This window comes from Theropithecus gelada, chromosome 10 (genome assembly GCF_003255815.1).
Source record: "Theropithecus gelada isolate Dixy chromosome 10, Tgel_1.0, whole genome shotgun sequence".
Lineage (NCBI taxonomy): Eukaryota > Metazoa > Chordata > Mammalia > Primates > Cercopithecidae > Theropithecus > Theropithecus gelada.
In genome coordinates, this window is record NC_037678.1 from 36,286,483 (window position 1) to 36,299,544 (window position 13,062).

A 13,062-nucleotide genomic window follows, 5' to 3' on the forward strand; every position below is an offset into this window, starting at 1 on the left:
GGTGGTGACTTTCTGTCAAACCCCCAACCACCGTCTCTTGAGTGGGGGCAGTTCCCTGTCACCTTTTCACCACCACCACCACCCCCCCTCCGCCCCCGCCTAACCAGCCCCAAATCCCCGATCCAACCCCAAATCCGTGATCCAAGCCCCAATCGGTGAACTCAAATCTATGATCTAGTCCAAAATCCGCGATCCAGCCCGGTCCACCACATCCTTCAGTAGCCTCCAACACTTCAGACCAAGTGAGCCTGGCAAAGCGGTTGGGCGGCGTCTGCACCGCTTCCGGAGTCGCTTGCAGGCTGAGCACGCCAGCAGGTGGCGCTGCAGCTCCAGGTGGGCGCCGCTGGGCTCGCGGGTTTTCCTGGGCTCGCCGGGACGGCCCCAGGACTGCAAGCGCGCAGCCAGCCCGGCCTGAGGAGGAGGACCCGTCTGGTCTTGAGGCTAGCCCAGCTCCTCCTTGTAAGGGAGATCGGGTGCTGGCAAGGGTACTCCGTGGCCACCAGAGTAGCTTCGTGGATGGCCTGGCTTCACGCTGAGGCTCTGGCCCTGGAGTCTGTGTTGCTAGTATCGGGTAGCGGGAAAGGCATAGAAAGTCAAGACTTCTTCTTCCCCCACCGGCCCTCACCGCTGCCAGTGCCTGATTGCGCAGTTTGCAGCTGCAGATCTGGCACCTGCGCGGGATGGCGGAGCTTCCACTGGATAGTGTCAGGGTCGCTGAGTGCACAGCCTACCTGGCCCCAAGGTCCGCTTCTCTTGGACATTTCTCCTGATCCTGGGCCCTGGCGCTGGGCACTCTGTATCCACACCGATGAAACTGAGCGGTCACTGGTGGGGCCGAGGCCCGACTTTGCCGCCTGGGTGTCTGGCCTCAGGATCCACGCTGCTAGGGGGCGGGCCTGGCCTGGGGTGTCCAGTCACTTGCTGCCCGTGTGCCACGTCTAGGATGCAGCTGCGGTTCAGACACCTGCGGGAGCTGGCAGGACTGGTACCTGATGTCCTCAGGGCCAAGTGCATCGCCTGCTCACTCGAGGGTCTGCTCTGACTTGGCCTCCTCCAAGAACGCAGGGGCCGCCAGGGCGGGCTCTTCCTGGTAACTGGGATGGTATTAAGCAGCAGGTTCCCACCCTGGTGCCACTGCTGTGCGGACTGCCTGACTTGGGTGCCCTGGCACTGGCCCCGGGTCCACGTGGCAAGTGTGCGGGTAGGGTGAGTGGCGCCGCGGGTCAGGGGTTGCTCCGTCATCTCTGCCCGTGTGCAAATTGCAATTCTGCAGTTTTCTGCAACAGCTGAAGAGCTGGCACGGGAAAGCAGAACTCCCCTGGATGGTGTCAAGGTTGCGGGCACAGAGCAGAGCCTACCAGGCCTGAGGGTCTGCTCCTTTTTCACGTGGTCTGAAGTCTGACCCAGACGCTGAGCACTCTGCCTGCTTGCGGATGGGGCTGACTGATCGGTTGCAGAGCCGGCCATCTGGCTTTGCCACTGAGGTGTTTGGCCCCAGGATCCACATACTGAGGTTGTGGGCTGGGGGTGGCAGGACAGTTGCTGCCCATGTGCAGTTGGCAGCTGTAGCTTGGGCACCGACGGGGATTGGCAGGACTGGTACCTGATGATCTTAGGGACGCCAAGTGCACCTCCTGCCCAACTGAGGGTCAGTTCCTCTTTGGCCTGCGCCAACAGCGCAGGGGCCGTGGTGGCTCAGTTCTCCGTGGAAACTGGGATGGGTTGAGTGGCCAGTTACCGTCCTTTGGCCGCCTGGCCAACTGCCAGACTTAGCCACTGCCACCTAGGCATCTGTCTCTGGGGTTACCGCTACTTGGGTAGAAGTGAGGGTGGCGGTGGGCATGGAGCGTCACCGGTTGCCAGGCCAGCACTTCTTTGCAACATATTCAGATGGCAGCGGCAGCTCGGCAAGAACACAGACTCATGCAGCCCTCCCACCCAAGTGCCTGTTCCCGATCCTGATGCCTCCACCCACAGAGCCCTGTACCTCATGGTGTCCACTACTCCATTTCTGGCGTGCCTAGGGGTCCCAGGCGGTCTCCGCAACACAGAGTGAGAGGTCGCAGGCCCGGGAACCACCGCGGGTATGGGGGCCTTGCAGTGCTCAGGATTCCTGCAGCAAGGCTGTGCGCTTGATGTGCTCGAGCAGCAGGAGCAGGAGGTCGCCTTCTAGAGTCTGGAGTCCAGAGAGAGGAGGAAGCCTCCTTCTTTGGAGGCCACTGCTGTTGCTGCAACCTCTGCCGCCACCAGCAGGGCACCCCCTGATGGCGCCCCTAGCCCACCGCCGGCTGTTGGCCCCGGTATAACACCCCTAACACCCTGCCCTCACCCCTGCAATGTAGAACCCAATAGTGCCTGCAAACCATCCCCACCTCGGACATTGCAGCATCAGAAAACTCCCACAAACTGCCCCCTGCCATGGGCCATGCAGCCAAGGATAGGACCCCCAACCAACACCCCGCCGTGGGCAGTGACACCCTGGAAAGCGTTGCAACCTGCTCCCTGCCGTGAATAGTGCATCCACGGATCCTTAAGGCCCCAAACCCACTCACCACGGTGGACAGTGCAGCCCCAGATAGCAGATAGCACCCCCAACCATCCTCCAGCAACGGGTTATGCTGCCCTGGATAGCACACCCAACCTGCACCCTGCCGTGGGCAGTGTAGCTCTTGACAGCTCCCCTAACCCATATGCTACTGCTGAGATATGGTCCAGATAGCACACCAAACCCGAGCCCCACCACAGGCAATGCAGCAGCTGATAGTGCCCCTAACTCATCCCCCACTGACCGCAGTGCAGCACCCAAATGGTGCCCAGTACCCACACCACCACCCCGCCTGCCACTGGCGGGGTATTGTCCCCAAACTGCCCCTTGCCACGGGCAGTGTAGCCCCCAATGGTGCACACAACCCGCCCTTTATCATGGGCAGTCTGGCACCCGATAGCACCTGAAACCACCCCCTCCAGGAACCTCCCTGCCCCGCTTTCCGGCGCTCCCACTGGCAGTGTAGCACTGGATACAGCCCCTAGCCTATCCCCTGCTGTGGGCATTGCAGCCCAAGATAGCGCTCCCAGCAAACCCCCAGCCACGGGCAGTGCAGCCCGGACAGCACCCTCACCCCACTGTGGGCAATGAAGCCGAACCAGTCAGCGCCCCACCATTCCCCCCACCCCCACACCGCCGGCAGTGTAACCACAATCGCGGACCCAACCCGGTCCCTATCGCGGGCAGTGTAGCACCCAATAGCGCCCCCAACCAGTCCTACTGCTGCCCGCATGACAGAAGTTGGAATTTTTATGTGTAAATATGTATACCTGCATGTTTGATTGTTTTAAAGATAATTCTAAGCCGGGCGCGGTGGCTCACGCCTGTAATCCCTGCACTTTGGGAGGCTGAGGCGGGCGGATCACGAGGTCAGGAGATCGAGACCATCCTGGCTAACACGGTGAAACCCCGTCTCTACTAAAATACAAAAAATTAGCCGGGCGCGGTGGCGGGCGCCTGTAGTCCCAGCTACTCGGGAGGCTGAGGCAGGAGAATGGCGCGAACCCGGGAGGCGGAGCTTGCAGTGAGCCGAGATGGTGCCACTGCACTCCAGCCTGGGCGACAAAGTGAAGACTCCGTCTCAAAAAAAAAAAAAAAGATAATTCTAGAGTAGAAAAAAAGGACAGTTAGAAATTTCACTTGAAACCATTGGAGTGCCTGAGTTTACTGAGGGAAAGTGTGTTGAATGATAAGAATTTGGGATAAACAGAAAAACAACTATGAAACTTAGGGATCAGGCATAGCAAGAAGAATCTGCACAGTTAATTGAGAGATGGAGTTTAAAAATAAGTAGACTATGGAAACATGAAACCTAAGTAAAGTGTGTGCTCTAAAATAAAGGGGAAGTTAACGGTGCTAAATTATTCTTAAAATATATGTAGGGTAAGGATTAAAAATGTTATATTTTATTTAGAGACTTTTGAGATCTTGCCATGGAAAGATTCTTTGGAGCACTGGGTTAATTTCAGTTCTCAGTGTACAAAGAAATGACTGGGAAATGAAGTAATGTGAGTGAATAAAGATACTTGGTTTGAAATGAGACATAAAAGAAGCTGGAGTGTGATATTTCATTAACTCACACATGCACTTGTGTGCATGTGTGTGCTTCATGCTTCTTTGCTTTACAATATGGGGCAGATTAAAAGTGATAAGAACTAAGAAATGAAAGACTGAGAAAGCACAAATAATCAATGACATAAGATTCCTGAGAAAGTCAGATGAAATACAAATCAGCTCCATGTCAGCCAAGATATTTTCTTTCCCGGATCTCCACAATGTAGAATTTTTCAGTCTTTAATATTTTAATGAGCATTTTGAAATACCAAGAAGAGAAAGCACTGTGGTCATATCTGAGTCAGAACTTCCTTTCCAAAAGCCATTTCCCTCCTGCCCAACGGTACTATTAAACCAACATAGAGTAAGAAATGGAAGGCTATTTATTTTGCCAAATAGCAGAAGTACATTGCCTGTGTTTTGCTAAGACAAACTACAGTATGTTTTCATTTTCAGGTTTATACTTAGTTTGGAAATATGTGTCTTCTGTAGAGGAAACTGATAGTGGAATAAAAAGTCTACATGAATAATCCCACCTCATAACCACACAATACGCTCATTGAGTCAAATGGCAGCATGGCCCGCTTAATTTACATAGATTTCTCCCTTTTTCTCATAGCAAATATAACAAGAAAATTTTGAATAAGCATAATACCATAATGATTCTACTGTACTCTAGTATATGCATCATTCTCCAAATTACTTATTTATTACAGAACACTTGCTACATATTACAGAACTGCATTTCACCTAAGGCAGGGCATATACATTCTCACTCAAAATGGAACAGAGTATACGGAATATGCTCTTGAACACTGTACAGAATGTGAAGGACATTCTAGCATCAGGGCTACCTTAGTTACTGTAGAAACTATTAGAAACAAATGAGTGATTTGTTTTTCTCACTCTTGCAGACAGCAAAAGTAAGTAGAGCCTGGCACAGTGGCTCATGCCTGTAATCCCAGCACTTTGGGAGGCCCAGGCGGACAGATCACCTGAGGTTGGGAGTTCAAGACTAGCCTGGCCAACATGGCGCAGCCCTGTCTCTGCTAAAAATGCAAAAATTAACCAGGCATGGTGGTGGACACTTATAATCCCAGCTACTCGGGAGGCTGAGGTGGGAGAATCACTTGAACTGGGAGGCAGAGGTTGCAGTGAACCTAGATCGCACCACTGCAACCCAGCATGGATGACAAAGCAAGACTCCATTTCAAAAATTGATAGAAAATATTGGACACACAAAATGTAGATATCTAAAACCATAATTTTCTTATTGGGTACTCTAATTTTACTTCTGTTAATCTCTACCAGTGATGATTGGAAATGATTCACCGGGATGAATCTTTTTTTCCACTAATGCATGTAAGTCTAGTGTGATACTATAAGCAGGCACAACAAGCCTATGTATAGTGGATGTGCTTCTGTGAGAGCTGATTCCCATTGAGATAAGCATTTTGAAGTTAGCTCAATATGTTTTCTTTGTTCTCCTTGATAGAATTATAAACTAAAGGATCACATAAGATTATCATTCCTAACAATCTATATCCTAACAGGCAAATTGAATGGTGTATTCAAGAATTCTAACCATACACACAAAATACCAAAAAGAGGAGATACTAGAATAAATGTGAACAACTATTTTAGGAGAATAAACTGTTCATCACTATTCTTTATAATAAGCTCACCAAATTCTGTGCTTTTGAAACAGATATAGTAAAAAAATGTTTTTTTGTGAGTATATGTAATGTTTTAAATAAGAAAAACATATCCCATAGCAATAATAGCCAAAAAGGACAACATAGATTAGAAAACAGACATCACTGTTGTACCTGTAGAACAATTTTACAAAATAAGACACTATGCAAGTTGGTAAAGTGTATAAGGGAACTCGAGAGAAATACAGTAATATTTTAACTTGTGTTATGAGTCCCTGGATGCAGATTTCCCATGAATGCTTTGGTTATATCTAGTGTTTTTAAAAAGATAAGGACTTCCATCATGCTTCCCTTAGTTTAGCATAGGCCTCACTCCAGCCAGCAGCTCTGCCTTTCTGATTCAGAGTGGCGGCTGGTCTGAGGAGACCAGGAAACAAGCCGTGGGGCACTGGCTGCTCTGCCCACTCAGGGGTAGCAGAGGCCTAGGCAACAGGTGCAGCCGCAGAGCACCATAGCTCCATGAGAAATAGTGTGGGGCCCTCCGGGCTGGTGTTGGACACCACCAGGGGGCTGCAGTGGCTGCAGACTGTGTCCTCAACCTCGAAAGAACAAACCGAAAACTTGCAGCCACATCATCTCTGGTCCCGGGGGCTGGATTCTGCAGCTGCTCCCCAGACACAGTTGGGATTTACCCCGGAGACTCTGTACCCCTTGGGTCCCTGGTCCAACCTACAGATGAGGCCCAGCTTTGGAATCACAGACTGGATGGGACAGGGGGCCACCCTTGCCCCCACTTCCCTGCTGATGGGTGGAAAGGGGGGTCCCCTGTCGAGGAGAGACACACTGGTGTTCTGACGCATCGCCAGGCCAAACTTTAAAGACCCTTCACAAGGACCCTCCCCAGAGTATTCTGGGGATCAGAGCCCATCCCTTCCGGGGCCCCTCCCTCCCCAGTCATGCGGGGGTTGCCAGGACTCCCCAGCACTGGAACCTGAGTAGCAGACAGCAGTATCTGGAGAGCGAGGCCGGAGGCCTGTTCCCCCATGCGGGATGAGAACCTCGGCTGGGCCCTCTGTCCGCAGTGCCCACTCTCTGATGGCCGCCGGGGTGGGATGGCTCTGGGGAAGAAAGCCGGCCTCACCCAAGTGTGGGGCAAATGGAGAGTCAGGGGCCTGCTCAATGCTGAGCCACAAAGGGAACTCTGGTGGAGGGGACCAGGGTCCAGGCTTGCCCTGGGTCCTAGGTCAGCCCTTCCCTGACGGGCCATCCCCAAAGCAGTGACCCGTCCCCCTGTCTGCGGCAGGTGCTTCCATCATTCGCTCACGGACCACCCCCGCTGGATCCGAGATCAAAGCCATGAGTTGAGTCTTACGCAAAGAACTACTCTGTCGTCTTCCCCAACCATGAGCGGCTGGCTTAGCACAACATGAGGAGAGACCCGCTGCAGGAGGTAACGCCCCTACAGCTCCTGCTAGGGGCTGGCGGCAAGGGTCTGGGACATCCTCAGGGCGGCAGGGTCACAGAAATGCAAGGCATACCCCAATCGAAGATCAGGCGCGGTGAAGAGTCGTCTGTCATTCCCCAGGTAGTAACCTGGCAGTGCTCAGGGCCAGGGACGTTAGGGAATAAGGTGGAAATGTCTCCCTCCCACCCAGAGGTCTTCCGCTCTAGTGGAGGAGCAGGAACACGCACGCAGGAACTGCTCCCCGGCAACTGCTGGCAGCAGCACCAACAGGGCAGGGGTCCTGGGGGGCAGGGTGTTGGTGGGTGTATGCAGCCATGCAGCAGCCACATATGGGGGGAGCAGCCAGAACACGGCGTACCCAGGAGAGGGGCTCCTGCTTGTAGAGCCTGCTGCAGAGGCTCTTCTACCCCGGTAAGCTTCCACTCACCCATTCAGTGAAACCCATTGTCAGGTACCCCTTTCTCAGGTCTGCCCCTGTGTCCTCCCCTGGGTCCCCAAAGACCCGGGAGCTCCTTCCAGCCCCTGTCTCCATTCCTTCCCCCTCTCCCTGGCCATCTCGTACTGGATGCTTTTCTTGCTGGGGAACAGGGCCTATGTCCTAGGCACTCTGGTTCCTGAGCATTGAGGCACTTGGGGCATGTTTGTTGAAAAGATGTGTGGGCGGGGAGGCAATAGGACACGCTCAGGGAGCAGCTGGTTTTTAAACTGGAGAAGGGACCTCCCTTACCTGAGACTCCAGTGTCTGGCCCCAAGAGAGATCCCGGTATTAGCTGCACATCCTGGGGAGAGGTCCAGAGACTTAAGTGGTCAGAGGACTGGCTCCCAGACTGCCCTGGCCCTTTGGCCTGGCTTGGTGGACCAGCTATGATCTCAGGCCACACATGGCCCTGGGGTCTCCCTAGCATGCCTCTGGGTCTGTAATCAGTAATCACCTCCTTACCAGTCCTGACAGTTCAGATACTTCCCTGGGTGAATTCAGGTTTGCTCCCTTCACAGTCAGCTCAGACGCATTCCTCAGAACTGAGCAGCTCTACTGAAGGAACTTGGCAAGGGCTGAAGCACGCCCCTGCCACCCAGGGAAATCTTCGTGCACCCACACCTTGACTTCCCTTCCTAGTTAACATCCTTCTTGTGACACTTGACAGCTGCTTACATTTCCTTCCTTCCTTCCTTCCTTCCTTCCTTCCTTCCTTCCTTCCTTCCTTCCTTCCTTCCCTCCTTCCTTCCTTCCTTCCTTCCTTTCCTTCTTTCTTTCATAAAGAGGGGAGCCTGCCTTCTTTTAATGGGCCCTTGAGAGGAACACTTTCCCTGCTTGGAAAGGTAGCCCGTGCGATGTTCCCATTGTTCACTGACGGGTGGGTGGATTTTGTGCCCTTGATTGCCGCCCCCTCAGAATCCCAGGCAGGCAGGGAGGACCCATCCATGTCATTAATGAATGCTGTGGCCTTGGGCGTGCCTCCTCCTTCTCAGGGCCTCATTCCAGTCAGATGGGGTGGCCCCTGGGTAGGGCCCTTCCAGACCCGAGAGTAAGGATTCTTTTTTTTTCCCAAACCAAATTTATTTTTAAAGAAATCTCCCACTCTGTTTCTCTGGTGTGTTCATTGCATTCGTTGTTGTGATTAAGTAGGCAGATCTTTAAAATGAGTCATTTTAACCACTCTAAATTGTACACTTCAGTGGCATTAAGTGCATTTGTAGTGCTGTGCAACCATTCCCACTACCCAGTTCCAGAGCATTCTCATCACCCCACGGGGAAACACCATCCCCAGTAAAGAGCCCTTCCTCATCTCTCTTCCACCAACCCTGGCAAGCACTAAGCTGCTTTTGGTCTCTATGGATTTGCCTGTTCAGGTCACTTCATATATAGGGAATTATCCAACACATGAGCTTTTGTGTTGGCTTCATTCCTATAGCATCTTTTCAAGGTTCATCCATGTCATAAAATGTGTCCAAATTTCATTGTTTTTATGGCTGATATTCCATGGTGTACACAGACCATGCTTTGTTGATTTACCCATCAGCTGATGGCCATGTGGGTCATCTCCCCTGTTTGGTGATTGTGCACAGAGCTCAATGAACATGTGTGAATAGAATTTGTTTGCAACCCTGGTCTCAGTTCTCTTGTGCATACTTGGGAGTGGAATTGCTGGGTCATATGGTGCATCTTTCTGCTAGGGTAGCCACAGCAAAAGGCCACGGGGGGGAGGCTTCAACAGACTTTTTTTCTCACATTTCTGGAGACTGGAAGGTCCAAGATCAAGGTGTTGGCTGATGGGTTCCTGGAGAGGGCTCTCCTGGCTCATAGTCATAGTCGGTCACTTTCTCACTGTCCTCATGCAGTGGGTAGAGGGTCCTGGCATTGCTTCCTCCTCCTATAAGGGCTCCAGTCATATGGTATTAGGACCCACCCTGATGACCTCACTTAACCTAAAGATCCCATCTCCAAATACAGTCACGTCTGGGTTAGGGCTTTGAAATATGAATTTAGTGGGGGATGTGATTCAGTCCATAGCAGATGATAATTCTACAGATAGGGGTTCTCAGGGCAAGGGAAATCAGGGCAGGTGGTAATTCTATAGATGGGATTTCTGGGGCAAGGGGAGGTCAGGGCAGATGGTAATTCTGCAGATGGGGTTTTTGGGGCAATGGCAGGTTGGGGCAGGTGGTAATTCTATAGATAGGGTTCTCAGGGTGAAGGCAGATGAGGCAGGTGATAATTCTGTAGATGGGGATCTTGAGGTGAGAGCAGATGAGGCAGATGGTAATTCTATGCATGGGGGTTCTCAGAGTGAGGCAGTGAGGGTAGCTACAAACACTGGACTGGGGGCCTGTTTCCAAGAGTCAGGGCCTCCTTGATCTCTGCACCCTTGGGTATAAAGTGGCGGATGTGGCACTCTGCCCTGTGCAGGGGCATCGGGCTGTGTGTGATGAGTGCCTGTTCCCCACTCCTGTTCAGAGAGAGGAACAAAGGCAGTCCTGCTATGAAACCTGGGACGCAGGCCCTCGGGAGCAGGCACCACAAGGTCTTAAGACCAGCTGAGGGGTAGGATTTGATCCAAATTTACAGAAATCAAAATCCGCTTCCTGGGGCTGCATCTCACCAGTCCCTTTTGTGCACTCACCTTCCATGCCCATGGCAACCCACAGCCCAGGACAGGCTCCAGAGCTCCAAGGCATCGGGAGGGGAGATAGGAGCCAGAGTGGCTGAGGGGGCCTCGGCTCTGGAGTCAGTGTCCTCAGCCTTGCCAGTCATTGTCTCTTCTCCTGCTGGCCCCTAGGGACATGCAGTCCTCACGAACCCTGTGGGGAGGAGGGGTCTGGGCAGACCCTGCCTTGAAGCACAGCCCACTGTGTTCCACTCAGATCTGGCCCTGGAAGCCCTTCTCCCCTGTCCCTGGGTGAGGAGAGGAGAGCAAGTCAGGAACACACCCCGCGTCCCAAGATGGGCAGATTTTGCACCCCCACCCAAGAACCAACCTGCGTGTCTAGGACACCTTGGCAGGGCTGCAGTGGGTGGGATGGCCCTGCTGGGGAAGGAGAGGACTCCACGCTGAGATGGCAGCGAAGCCTGACTCCATTACAACCTCAGACTGGCTCCCACCTGTGTGTGAAGAGGAGGTGAGGCTGGGGCAGGCGGACGGGCCCGGCAGCCCTGGGAGGCAAGAATTGCCCGCACCTGACTTCACAGCTGAGCTATGCCAGTAATTAGGAGGGCAGGTGGGGGCGGTTGTCTGCAGGAACAGAGGCCGAGGAGGGCCATGGCGCTGTGGGGTGTCTGAGAAGGGAGCAGATGCCAGGGAGGCCAAGACAATGGCAGAGAAGCTGGACCCTGGAGCCCACGCACCTGCCTGGCTTCATGCCACTACCCAGTCCTGGACTTGTCTGTGCCCTTGGGTGAGACGTCACTTCTCTGCGCCTCAGTTTCCTCATCTGTAGAAAGGGGTACACCTGGTAGGAGCATAAGGCACTTCTGGCCGGTTCTGGCCCAGAGCAGAAGCTGGGCCTGGGATTGCCCTGGCTCTGGGGAGCAGCCCTGGTTGAGGTCCTGGGTAACTGCCTCTCCCTGTCATTCCCCACCTTGGGTGCATCCAGCTTCTCCTCCAGCCTCCTAGGCCCCGCCGGGCTCTAAGACCCACCAGGTGAGGCTGCTGCATCCTTTGTGCCGCTGCTTTGCCTGAACCTCATGGGAGCCCCCTGCCTGTGTCCACAACACACTCTCACTCACTGTAGAGGCTCCCCAAGGGCAGGGCCAGGCCTGACTCCTTCATCATAGCCTCAGCGGGACCCCGCTCTGGGAAGGGAAGTGGGGAGGCACCAGGAAGCGAGGCCTAGGATCAGATGTTTTCTTCCCAGGTCCTCCAGTACGACTACTACCGGGCTTATGGGAGCCGCTGCACACTAGGACTATGCCTACCTGCAGGCTGCTGGGGAGAGTACACTTTCCACTTCCCACCCCATCACGATGAGGTGCGTAGCTGGGGTCCATCGCGGGGATCCATCCCTCTGCTTGTCCCTCAGATGAGCCTCCCTATTGGGCCGGCCCTCAGCTGGCCCTGCAGAAGTTCCCCTCCCCCAGGAGTCTCTTCTGGCTCTGCATTCACGCTGTTTTCCTCTGATTCCATTTTGAGGAGGAATCATGCATTTTCCTCTCACCCCTCCTCCCTCTGTATGGAGATTTTGCCAGCAGCCAGGCCTGAGCTAAAGTGGTGCTGCTGAGGATGGGGTGAGGTGGGGACTGAGGTAACGGGCTGGGGCCCAGCGGGGCTGCACCACTCTGGACCTCCCCCTCCAGCTCTCTGGAGTTACTCCGAGGCTGGCATGAGATGTGATTGGGGAAGGGACTCCTCCTTCCTGGAAGCCAGCACAGAGCAGATCCAAGACAAGGTGCCCAGAGGCTCCTGGTCATCAGGCCCCTTATGGGCCCCTCCAAAAGACAAGCAGAGGGAACCAGAGTTGAGAGGGCCATGGCCTGGAGCCTGCTGTTCCTGCTTGCTCTTCCTCTTGCTCCAAAGTGGGCAGGCAAGGCTGGTCACACGGGGCACATTGCAGCCCGTCACCCCTGCCCAGGGACCTGAATCCCACATGCGGGGGTGGAGGTGAGGAGTCTTGGGGGGCCTCCTCCCCTGCAGCAACCTGCACCACACAGGGGCGTTCTACCTGACAGCTGTCCTGGAAGGAGAGCTTCTGCCCTGGACTGCCCAGCCATGTGGTAAAGTGTTCACAGGTAGAGTTCAGCTATTGTCCCCACACCACCCCAGGGAGACTCCTGACATCTCACCATGAATCTGACATAACAGCAGAGCCAAGGCCTGAGCCCGAAGTCTCAGACCCCAGGGACAGCTTAGGAGGCATCCACTAGGGGGTTCCTTTCTGGGGCCTCTGGGACAGGTACAAGCCCAGCTTCTTTCAGGTCTGACCCCGTGGTTACCCGGGACCCCTTGCCTTGAAGGGCCCAGTTTGGGTTCCTGCCCTGCTGTCAGTGCATGGAAACTCTGCATGGTCTTTGAACAAGGGCCCCACTGGTTCCCGCACTGGGTTCTGTAGCCAGTCCTGAAGTAAAGAAACTGTTCATTTCCACCATCTCCCCCAAAGCTTGCCCTAGTGGCAGAACATCTGTTCAAGGCATTGGAAGAGGGGGCTCCTGCAGGAAGGCGGAGGTGTGTGCATCATGAAACGCCTGAGAAGCAGAGCAGGCTCAGTGGCTGAGTCCCTGTCGCTGTCTCCTGGTGAGTGCTCGGGGCTCCGTCTGGCACCTCCTCACCCACAGCTTCTAAAGCCTTTGGGACTCTGGCCCTTGAGGATGTGGGAGCTCAGGGGAGATGCCAACTTGGCTTTGTGGCTTC

The 13,062-nt window shown here is 54.0% G+C and overlaps 1 pseudogene; it reads right to left on the reverse strand.

The window, feature by feature from the left end:
• Positions 1 to 11,486: 11,486 nt before the first annotated feature.
• LOC112632898 lies at positions 11,487 to 12,125 on the reverse strand (annotated as a pseudogene).
• Positions 12,126 to 13,062: the final 937 nt, after the last annotated feature.